We start from the raw sequence: 11,997 nt of genomic DNA, 5'->3' as shown, positions 1-11,997 counted from the left end.
AGAATTTGCTAGCTCATATGGTTTAACCAGAGGAGCTCTGGTAGCACAGTGCCTAAGGATCTGACTGCTAACTAGAAGGTTGGCACTTCAAACCCACCAGCCACTCTGTGGAAACAAGATTGGCCAATCTACTTCCATAAAGATTTACCTCCTTGGAAACCTAATGGGGGTTGCTATGAGTTGGAATTGACTCAATGGCAGTGGGTGTTTTTTTTTTTAATACAGTTTAACCATACATGTAACCTTTTGAGGGACTTTAAACTGATTTTCAAGCAGCTGTACCATTTTACAATCTCACCAGTGGTGTATGAAATTTCCAACTTATATCTCCTTGTCCACACTTATTATTGTCTATCTTTTTTATTATAGTCATCTTAGTGTGAATGTGAAGTGGTATGGTGTTGTGATTGATACTTATTCGTTTTGTAACCTTGAGCAAGCAATTTAATCTCATGGAGAGTCAGTCTAATCTCATTGTCTGTAAGAAGAGTTAGTATGCTTCCCAGTTTTACCTCCACAGAATTGTTGTAAGTGCCAGATGGGGAGAACACGTATAAAAGTGCTTTGCAGAGATAAAATATAGCCCAAGTATTCACCACCCCACACCCCGAGGATCAGTACCCAACTTCTTCCAACATAGGAGGAAGTAGTTGAAGTCAAAGTAAGGAGTTAAAGGTCATCAAATTTAAGCTATAGAGTCTTCTTTGATCTTATGAAGATGGAGCACATGGCCTTAAATAGGAAGGCAGGAGTTACACATAGGAAACACTCTAGAACCCACTGCTGTTGAGTTGATTCTGATTCATTGGAGGCTATGGGACAAAGCAGAACTGTGGCATAGGGTTTCCAAGGCTGTAAATCTTTATGGAAGCAGACTGCCTTGTCTTTCTCCCATGGAATAACTGGTGGGTTTGAATCGCCAGCCTTTTGACTAGCAGCTGAGTGCCTTAACCACTGCACTAGGAACACTCCTAGGAAAATACTCCATGGGGAGAAAATAGCTGCTGACTTTTGTCCCCACTCCTAGGCTATTCCCTCAATAGAAGTAAACAAACAAACAAAAAACAAAATCCATGGCTAATGTACCAATTCTGACTCATAGCAAACCCCATTGGGTTTCCAAGGTTGTAAATCTTTATGGAAGTAGATTGCCTCCCTTCCTTCCCTGGAGCAACTGGTGGGTTTGAACCAATGACCTTCTGGTTAGCATCCAAATGTCTTAACCAGTATACCACTAGAGCTCCTTCTACAGAAGTAATCAAGAATGAATAGTAAGGCATCAAGTTAGAGCAACCCTCCCCGCCAGCCACCACTACCACCATGTTGCCTTTTTCATTTCCAAATGAGTTTAAGGAAAAGAATGTTCTTTGGCTGTGGTAAAATTTGGTTCCAGGTTCCCTTTTTTGCCTTTTTACTTATTTATTGTTGGTCTGTCCATCCCTTCGCCCTCATCCTACCCTAGAATGTAAGTTCCACGAGGGCAGGGAACCTAGGCTGCTTTGTTCTCTGCTGTAACTCCTTCTGTCTAACAGTGCCTAGCACACATAGGTGCTCAGTAAGTATATCTTGGATAAGTGAATGGCTGTCAGGGTGGGGGCTCGGTGCAGCGTGCTGATAGCTGGGTGTTGCTTGGCATTGTCCTGAGTGGAAAATGAAGGGGCAGTAGAATAGCCTGCTGATAATCTTCATCTCCTGTTTATCCAGAAACTTCTTTCTGTAGGTTTATTATGAAGGTGCAGTCATAGGCCCAGAGAAAGCAGCTGCCCTTGATGTGGGACAGATCCTAAATGAGATGCCTCCTTGCAGGGTTGAGGTCATAGAGGGATATCTGTAGGGCCCACCACAGGCCTAGATTCCTCTTTCTCCAGACTCTTCCCAAATCCATGCAATTCACAGGCTACCAAATTACTTCTCTAGGGGAACCCTATCCCTGAATTCTTGGTCCCTCCCATGGACATGTGTCCAGAACTAGGACCTGAAGCCATGACAGTGTCCGTTTCTCAGAAGCACACAAAGGAGGTCCCTGGTACTCTGCAGAGCTCCCCAGCCACTGCTGGCTTCCTGGCCTTCAGTCTGTTCCCATAGACTCCCTAGTCCAGACCCAATCCTGGCTGTCCCATTTGTCTTTTCTTACTCAATTCCATTATTCAAGACTCCCAGGAGACAGAGGAATGCAGTGACTGAAAGCATAGGCTCTGATATCAGGCAGTCTGAAGTTTGAGAGCTACGTCTGCCATGTATTAGCTGTGAGATGGTAGGCAAATTGCATAACCTTTTTCAACCTTAATTGCTTATCTGTAAAATGGGGATGAGGATAGTACAATAATATTAATAGATGTCTTATGAGGTTTATATACAATAATGCATGTAAAGTTCCCAGAGTAATGCTTGGCTCTGTAAAATGTTTGTTACTGCTTTTCATATTATCAGTAGTGTGGCTGTGATATTGTGGATGTTGCTAATCCTTGACATTTAGTGTAGTAGCAAAATCGTAAGATTAGGAAACAAGAGAACTAATTTTTTTTTCCCTGCACTGCTCCATTATTTACTAAATGATTTTCAGTAGTTAGCTGAATTACCCTGTGCTTCTCATACCTGAAAGGGAAATCGAAGGAAATAAATGGAGGGGAGAGATACATTCACAGCAGCAGAGACTATTGTCTGCTCACAGTTTGGTCCTCAGTATGATCCTAATCTCAGGGTTTCCCTGACTGTTCCCTTAGTCCTGAGGAAGTCAGGTTTGAAGCAGCTAAAACCAGTTGACTCTAACTCTTGGGGACTGCATGTATTAAAGGGCAGAACTATGCTCTCTGGGGTTTTCAATGGCTGATTTTTTAGAAATAGATCACCAGGCCTTCTGAGGTGCCTCTGGGCAGACTTGAACTGCCAACCTTTCCGTTAATAGCCAAGTGCATTAACAGTTTGCACCATTGAAGGACCATATTATAAGCATGTATGAGCCATTTAAATATCAACAAAATGTTTTAGAAGGGCAATAGATATCTTCCACTTTGATCATTGTTACCACCAACAAAAGTGTATAGCACTATCGTAAAAAAAAATCAGTGAATTCTCTATTTGTACAACTCTAGGAATATCTGGTAGCAGGGCTGGATCTCTGGACCAATGAAGTAATGGTTGCAATATTAGAAATTTCCCTTTGAGATGTATCAGGCATTGTACTGTACTCTCATGAGCCAACATCAGGTCAAACTAAGTCTTTTTTTTTAAAAAAAAATAACAACAGCAACACTTAGTGTCAGTCTAAGTTGAGGACAGAGTTGCAGTCATTCATTTACTTGTTCCCAGTGCGGTGGTCTGGGAGGGAGTGAGGGGATCATGTAGGGCTGCTGGCCAGCATTGGCTCAGAGAACTGTGTCTGTGTTTCTGTTTCTGTGTGAACTTGGATGTTGACTGCAAGGACCTATTTTCAGTGCTTTACCACTGTTAGTGAAGCATGGAAACTAGTTTCCTGCCAGTGTCAGATATGCCAGGAAACAGCAAGTGGCAACTGCAGCACATTGCACATTAATATCAACTTAAATTACAGATACTGATGGGTGAGTTATCTCAGCTAACCTGGAAAGAGTAATAATTCTTGTTGCTTTTTTTTTTTCTTAGAAAAATGAATGGTTTTGCCCCAGAAATCTAGATCCAGAGGTTCATAGCCTTTTTTTGTTCTGTTTTAAATTAAATATTTCAATTAAAAAGTAATATACCAACTGAAAAATGCAGAAATCATGACCACGCAGTTCCATGGATTTTCACAAGGTAAGCATACTCATGTAATTGCCACTGAGATCAGGAAATGGAATGCTCCCAGAAGCCTGGAAGCCTCCCTCACATCCTCCTAGTCACCACCTCCCTTCCTCCCCAAATCACTCTCTTGACTTCTAATGTAATAGATTAGTTTTATCTGTTTCTGGACTTCATATGAGTAAAATCATGTCGTATGTCCTTTCAGTGTGTCTGACTTCTTTTGCTAATCAGGACGCTTGTGAGATGCAATCACCTGGTTCAGGTATTAATAGTTTGTTGATTTCCTTCAGTATATAATATGAATATATCATAGTTTATTCATTCTGCTATTGATGGACATTTTATTTGTTTTATAGCTTTTTATTATTATGAGCAATGCTGCAGTGAACATTTCTCATTTATCTTTTGGTTCATGTATATTTGCATTTCTGTTGACTAGTGCCTAAGGCATTTGACTGCTAACCAGAAGGCTGGCGGTTCAAACCCACTAGCCACTCCTTGGAAGGAAGGTTGGGCAATCTCCTTCTGTACTGATACTGCCTCAGAAACCCAAGGAGGAGTCGCTATGGGTCAGGTCCGACTCATTGGCAGTGTGTGTGGTTTGGTTTATATATATATCTAGATTATAATTGTTAGGTCATAAGATAGATGTATGTTTGGCACTGATGGTTTTCTAAAGTGGTTATACCAATTTATACCTCACCAGCACTCTAGGAAACTTCCCATTGCTCTAGATCTGTACCAACACCTGGTATTACCAGTTTTTAAAATTTTGCCCAGCCATTCTAGTGAGTGCGTAGTGATTTTATTTTCCATTTCTTTGAAGACTTTTGCAATGAGCACTTTTCCACATGCTCATTGGCTATTTGGAGTTCCTGGGTAGTACAAACAGTTAAGCTATTTAACTGAAAGGTTGGAAGTTCAGATCCACCCAGAGGCACCTCAGAAGAAAGGCCTAATGATTACAGCCATTGAAAACCCTGTGAAGCGCAGTTCTACTCTGTAATACATGGGGTCACCATGAGTCAGAAACGACTTCTCAGCAACTGTTTCCGGTTGATTGACTATTTGGTATCTTCTTTTGTGAAGTACCTGTTCAAGTCTCTGGACCATTTTCCTATTGTGTTTTCTGACTTTCTCTTATTGATTCTGGATGTGACACCTTAAGTGGATACGTGTGCTGTAAATATCTTCTCCCACTCTTTGGCTTCCCTTTCATTTGAGCTGATTCTAAGCTGGATTTTGGTCTTTGTGAGGGAGGTCTAGTTCTAGTCTATTTTTATTCTTACGGTGTATAGCCATTTCCAGGGTCTCTAACTGAAGTCTCAAGTGTTTCCCAGACCCTTCCAACTTAGTATTCTCTGAACTCTAAGCAATTGCTTGCAAATCAGCAGATATCACAAAGAAAATAAGGCCCTAATTGTTTGGCTCATGTCTTTGCACTAACCCTTTCTGCAGGGGCTTTCCTGTTTAGGATCTTATGTCTTGGTAGCTCTCTGATGCCTTCAAGCATATTTTTTAATGTTTTGGAGGGCAGGCTTTTATGGTTTTATTAGTGGTAGGGTTGAAGTGGTAGGTGGAAAAAATGTTCACCTTTGCCCCACCCCCCACAGTTATATACACTTCTTAGTCCTTAGAACCTGTGACTGTTATCTTACATGGCAAAAAATGTGTTTAAGCTAAGGATCTTGAGAGGAGGTGCTTCTTACTGATTTTCTGAGTGGGCCCTAAATGTAATCACACATATCCTTATAAGAGGAAGAGAGGGAGGTTAGATAGAGACACATACAGAGAAGAAGGTGATGTGAAGAAGGAGGTACACTATACAGTAGGATGTGGACACAAACCAAGGAATGCCTGCAGCCACCACAAAGCTAGTAGAGGCAAGGAACAGATTCTCCCCCAGAGCCTTGGCAGGGACTGTGGCCCTGCCCACACCTAGATTTCAGACTTTTGGCCTCTAGCACTATGGATAAATTTCTGCTATTTTAAGCTACCAGGTTTGTGGTAGTTTGTTACAGTAGCCTCAGAAACTGATACAGTTATTCTGACATGTTTGGTTTGATAACCTTATTTCATTCTTTTCCTAGATTTTTATTGCTATTTCAGATTAAATTAGTGGAATACAGTTGTTTCTTTGATTGTAGTAGTACAGGTGTGTCATTTTAAATACATTGTGAAAATCAGCATAATGGAATGAATTTAGTTATTAGTGCCAGGCTCCTTTATTGTGATAATAGAATCAAGAAACTCATTGATAAAATTTAGGTAGATTGAAAGTCTGATGCCCATCATTAATTTTCCCTACTGTAATTAGAAGGAACTCTGGTGACGTAGTGGGTAAGGCATTTGGTTGCTAACCAGAAGAGAAGTGGTTCAAACCCACCAGCTGCTTTGTGAGAGGAAGATGAGGCAGTCTACTTCTGTATAGATTTGCAGCTTTGGAAATCCAACAGGGGTCACTATGAGTTGCAATCGACTCAGTGGCAGTGGGGTGGTTTTTTTTTTATTGTAGTGTAATGTGTGTTTGTAAAAAAACACTGTCAAGACACTGACACCAGATTTGGAGGGAGGGGAGACATATAGTGGAGCCATTATAGATAAAGTATTTGAATCATTAATATATAGATTGTTGAATGTACAAAATCATCATTACAATTTGCTACAAGGAAAAACTGATAGCTCTGATTCTGACCACTTCCAAACAGCTAATGTTGACACTTTTAAAAAGAAAAATACCTTTGCCTACAAAGACTTGCCTAAGTTTTTTTTTTTTTTTTTTTTGTACAAATAATTGCTAAGATAAAGTAAAAGCACAAAACCTCAGCTTTTCTTAAATGAATTGGGATATGTAGTGGGATTGGGGTAGACCACCAGAGCATCAACTTGGATCCTGAGATCTTTCTGGTCATAGTCCCTGAAGCAATCAGTGTCTTATCTTTTTTTTGATATGTGCTTATCTGCCAAGACCCTGAGGACAAAACCAATGTTTTCATACCCTCATTGATTCGTTTAATTAATAGCTATTACTCCCCTAGGAGCCCTGGGTGGAACAAATGGTTAAGAGCTTGTTACTAACTGGAAGAATGGCAGTTAGAACCCACCCAGAGGCGCCTTAGAAAGAAGCCATGGCAATCTGCTTCTGAAAGATCACAGCCATGGAAACCCATGCAGCATAGTTCTACTCAGAAACATGGGGTTGCCACGCGTCTGAATTGACTTGACAGCCGCCGGTCTGGTTATTACTCTCCTACCTCATACCAGGCACTGACCAGAGATACTGTGGGAAGCAAAAACTGACATGGTTCTTGCTCTCATTGTGTTTACAGTCTAATGGGGAGATAGAATCAATCAAATAATCATAAAAACGAGTGTGTTATTACAATCTGAGATAAGTGATCTGAAGGAAAGCAACATGGGAACATGGAACAGAGCTTGATGTAGGTAGAGGGGATCAGGAAAAGCTGATGAGAAAGGAATGATGAGCTGAGATCTAAAGGATGGCTGGTTTCCAGAGGCCTTGACTGGATGAAGGGGGGGGGGTAGATCGAGCATTTCAGGAAGACAAATCAGCACATACAAAGCCACATGGTGCAAAAAAGCATGTCACCCATGAGGAATTGAAGGAAAGACAAATGTGACTATTTCTCAGAAAGTTAAGAGCTATGTTATGAGAGATGAACCTAGAAGGATGACCCCATGCAGAACTTTATCAGTCAAGTTAGAGGTTTTGATCTTTATTCTAAGAGCAGTGGGAAGCTGGTGAAAGCAAGGATGAGACTATCACTCTGCTTGTACTGTAGAGAAGAGATTACTATTTTTGTTGTTAGAGTTGATTCTGACTCATGGTGACCCCATGTTTGCAGCGTAAGAGAAGAGCAAAGTAGATTCTAGATGGTCAGTTAGGTGTCTGTTGCAGAAGCCTATGAAAGACATGTACTAGTTGGGATTATGCTGTAGCTGGAAAATAGTTTCATTTGTTTAATTCAGCAACCACTTAAGAGACTACAGTGTATGTTTGGTGGTGGTGGTGTTAGCTATCTTCAAATTGACCCCTGAGTCCACGCACCACAGAAAGAAATATTGTCTGGTCCGTGCCATCTCCATGATGGCTTGTCGACTGGACCATTGTGTTCCCTAGGATTTTCACTGGCGGATTTTCTGAAGTAGAACTTTAGGCTTTTTTTCTTAGGCTGCCTTAGTCTAGAAGCTCTTCTGGAACCTAGCATACTAGCAACATGCAAGTCTTCCCTGACAGACAGGTGGTACCATCCCAGGAGATACATTGGCTAGGAATTGAGCCCTTATTTTCTACATGGAGGGTGAAATTTCTACCACTGAATCACTAATTTTCCTGTGTTTGTTGTTGAGCAGGCAGAAATGATTAATGTTAAAGTTGTTACCCTCAAGGAGTTTACAGCATGAATCTTTTTTGACTGAGTTGGTAATCTAATAATCCTAATGCTAAATTCTCTTACCTCTGATGTCTGGTAATAATGCAGTCTGTTTGGCCAAAAATTAGCTCGTACGCAGTTGGTGAAAAGGGGGAATAATGTCAGCTTACATATGGTTTTTTGCTCTAGGCAAGGGGAGTCAGAATACCGGTACTAGAACTGTAACCTTTAGCAAGAAAGGAAAGTGCCCTCAGCTCAGTGTTTGTACCCACAGGAGCTCATTCTGCTCTATTTCAAGAAAATTCAAAATGAGTGCCTGCGCCTAGGGCTCCCTTCCTAGAGACTTGCACCCCAGCCTCAAGGAATCCCAGCTGGCTGCAGGTTGCACTTCCTTTTCTTCCTGCCTTTTCTTGGCACTTGAAAGACAGCACTTCCATCCACAGGACCAAAAAAAAAAAAAAAAAATTTAAATTCCACTTTTCACTACTTTGTTCTGATACCAGCTGTATATGCTGCACTCTCTCCTCTGACTCTAACCACCTGGAGCTAGGTTAGACCTCACAAGTTAGAGGGCATAATCCTCCAGACTGCCAAATCTGCCCAAGACTTCAGACACCAGCCACAAGCTTGGGGGTCCCCATGACACTCTCACTTCTGACCTGATGTATACTAATTCATGGGGTTCCTTTACTCTCTCAGGGTCCCAGCCATAAGCTCAGAGGTCTCTAGGGCCCCCTCATTTCTGACCTGAAGACCCCACTGTTCCCTTGGGTTCAAAAATTAGCTGGAATAACTTTCAGAACTCATGGGAAGTGCTATACTTATGATAACGGCTTTATTACAGCAAAAAATGTTACAAATGAAGATATGCATAGGGTGAAGTTTGGGAGGGTTCCCAACATGGGCCTTTTGTGTCCCAAAAAGGAAGGTGCTACCCTCCCATGTGCATCTGTGTCTTTCACAGATCAAGATGACTGTGGAGCTTTCGTGTCCAGAGGCTTTATCAAAGGTATGATTGGTTGAATTAGCCCCTGAGCTGAGCTAATTTCAGGTAGTGGCCTTTCTGACCTTGCCAGCCCTCACCAGAGTCATCTCATCAGCAGGAACCCTCAGGTGTGGTCTGGAGACCTCATCAGAGACCCTTTAATCACTGGAAAAATTCTAAGATTTGGGAGGTTATCTCTCATGAACCAAAAAAGGCCTAATTATTTGGGTGAAGTTAATATAAACTCCACAGCATCCTATTGTGCACTTGTAGTATTTCCTCCAGCAACCTTTTCCTGTGAGTGTAAATTGTGCTGCTAGTTTGCTTCTGAGGTACCAGTTGTTGGGTGTTTGCTCTGGTTGCAAAGTTGCATAGGTTTGGAATAGTCTGTCCCATCCTATTTTTTCTATAAGTTCTGGTGTAGACATCCTGAGGATCAAGAAAGTTCAGCATTCAGGACAGGAGGGGTTCTAAGCCTCCTCCTTTCCACCTTGCCCCAACACACGTTCATCTGTGAACTCCCAAGAAAGAGATAGTGAGAGTAGCTGCCAGCTCCTGGTAGTCCTCTTGCAGGATGTAACGGAGTGGGATGTGTGCTCTGAAAAGTGACTCTATCAAATTGTAGTCTTGGCCCCAGCTGGAAAGAACATCTGGTGGGGGCCTGTGCATTTCACTGGGGCTCAGATTCTGCAATAAATTCCTTTCCCCTTACTGTTTACTAAACTGTAAGGTGAGTGCTCCTAAGCTATCTTTGTATCAATAAGGGAAGGGGGAAGGGAATGGATGTTTTGGAATCCCTTTGTGTTTGGCCTGATTCTGTGATGACTTTGAGTAAAATCACTCAGTACCAGCAGAATTAAGTACGTAGTTTGCCTTTAGAGAGACACTCCAGTGGTGGTCTTCATTGTATATGGTTCTCAGACAGCATCAGGCTGGCCGATCTGCTCACCAGCTTCAGGCTGGCCGATCTGCTCACCAGCTCGGTGTCAGGAGGAAGAAATAAAGAATGCAGAGTACTTGGCAGAAGGCTTGCTTTGAAAATGTTCCAAGAAGAATGGATAACGGTTTCTCAAAGTCTTACCTTTTGGGGATGAGAAGAGGTGGGCGGAGTCATATCATTTGCTTTGAGGAGCAAATCTATTCTGGAATCAACTTGATGGCAGTGGGTTTGGTTTGGTTTTTGGTTCTACATTTGAACATGAGGGGTTTAAAAGACAGTTTGGTTAGTTTTTACCACACACACTCACAAAACGTGATCATTGGGATTGATGGACGGTGTTATCACCCTGAATTTGCTTTAGGAGTTGTAAGTGAAGGATACATGATAACTCATTGCTGCTGGCGCCCCAGAGAGCTGTGTATCTCTGGGAAGGAGTGTGTCTGTGACCACACATCCACCCCCTCAGTTGTGTTCCTGTCTGGGAATGTAGCCAAAGTTCTGATCTGTTCTTTCTCTTAGCTCCTGTTTTCACAGTTATGTCACTGTTAGGCGGAGGGAAGGAGATAGAAGAGTCAATAGAATGAAAGGTATGGGCAAATAAATATGTTCATATTGAAAAAACTAATTAATCCAAATTACTAGCAACTACTTCCCTTGAAGGAGAAATGTAGGATGCTTTATCTTAGAGAAAAGATGCTAATATCCAATTCTGTGGATCAAAATGTTGTATTTCACACATCTTTTCACTTATGCCAACAAACATGTGAGTGAGCTTGGAAGTGGATTCTCTAGCCCCTATTGGCTCCAGTCCCAGCCAATCACTTGACAGCAACCTTGGAATGTATGTGTGTGTGTAAATAGGGAAGTGCTTCTCTTCATGATCACTGTATTTTCCAAAAGGAAACTTCCTCTCTCCCTGCCTTCCTCTCACATTGACTAAGTGGGGGGGTGGTGGTGGTGGTGGTGGTGAGTGGGGTAAGCTAGTTTCTCTAAATTGACATCTATCAGTGACCTGGGAAAAGGGTATGTGTCAGATAGTGGCTGATGCCAAAGCTAGATTCTAAAATCTAGTATCCCACCTTTTGTGGGATATTTAGCACCTTTTGTCTTCAGCTTTGAGCTATAGCCTAAATTCTAGGGCAACCGGAAAAAACTCACTGGACACTGTATTTCAGAAATAATGCAGTGTGGTGCATAGCTCTAGTAAATAAATGTATGCTTCTCTGTCAGAAGATTTGATATCAATATCTAAATTACTGTTATCGTTGGTAGGTACCATCGAGTCATTTCCGACTCATAGTGACCCTGTGTGCAACAGAACGGAACATTGCCTGATCAGTGATATCTGAATTACTGGTCATATATTTCATGTTATAAAATACTTCTATACTTTAGTAGTAATATTTGATTTTCTGAAATCCAGTTGTTGTTGTTGTTGTTATGTGCCGTCGAGTTGGACCCGACTCATAGCAACCCCTCCTTGGGTTTCTGAGGCAGTATCACTATGGAAGTAGATTGCCCAACCTTCCTTCCGAGGAGTGGCTGGTGGGTTTGAACCACTAGCCTTCTGGAAATCCAGTATACACATGTATTTTTTGAAGCCTAGCTATATGTCTTCCCAAGATGACTTGAGACTATATCTGCACTCCCAGAATATTGGGGTCTTATTAGTTAAACGTCTATTAAAATGTGTTAAATTACAAGCTGATAATTTCCCAAATGATGGGGCAGGTCTTTTTTCTTTTTGCTATACTAATTCACAGTATTAATAATGGAACCAATTGTGGCTCTGCTGTAAAACATTTAATTTTCAAAGACAATTAGACAATTTTATGGCTGACTTGAAGCATTTGTCTCTAACTACTGAACTGATATCATGTTGCCTCCCTAAGGAATTCCTATTGACAGTCAAAGGAGAG

This window comes from Orycteropus afer, unplaced genomic scaffold, assembly GCF_000298275.1.
Source record: "Orycteropus afer afer isolate SDZICR_OR568_19922 unplaced genomic scaffold, OryAfe1.0 scaffold00011, whole genome shotgun sequence".
Lineage (NCBI taxonomy): Eukaryota > Metazoa > Chordata > Mammalia > Tubulidentata > Orycteropodidae > Orycteropus > Orycteropus afer.
This window is presented reverse-complemented; position numbering follows the sequence as displayed.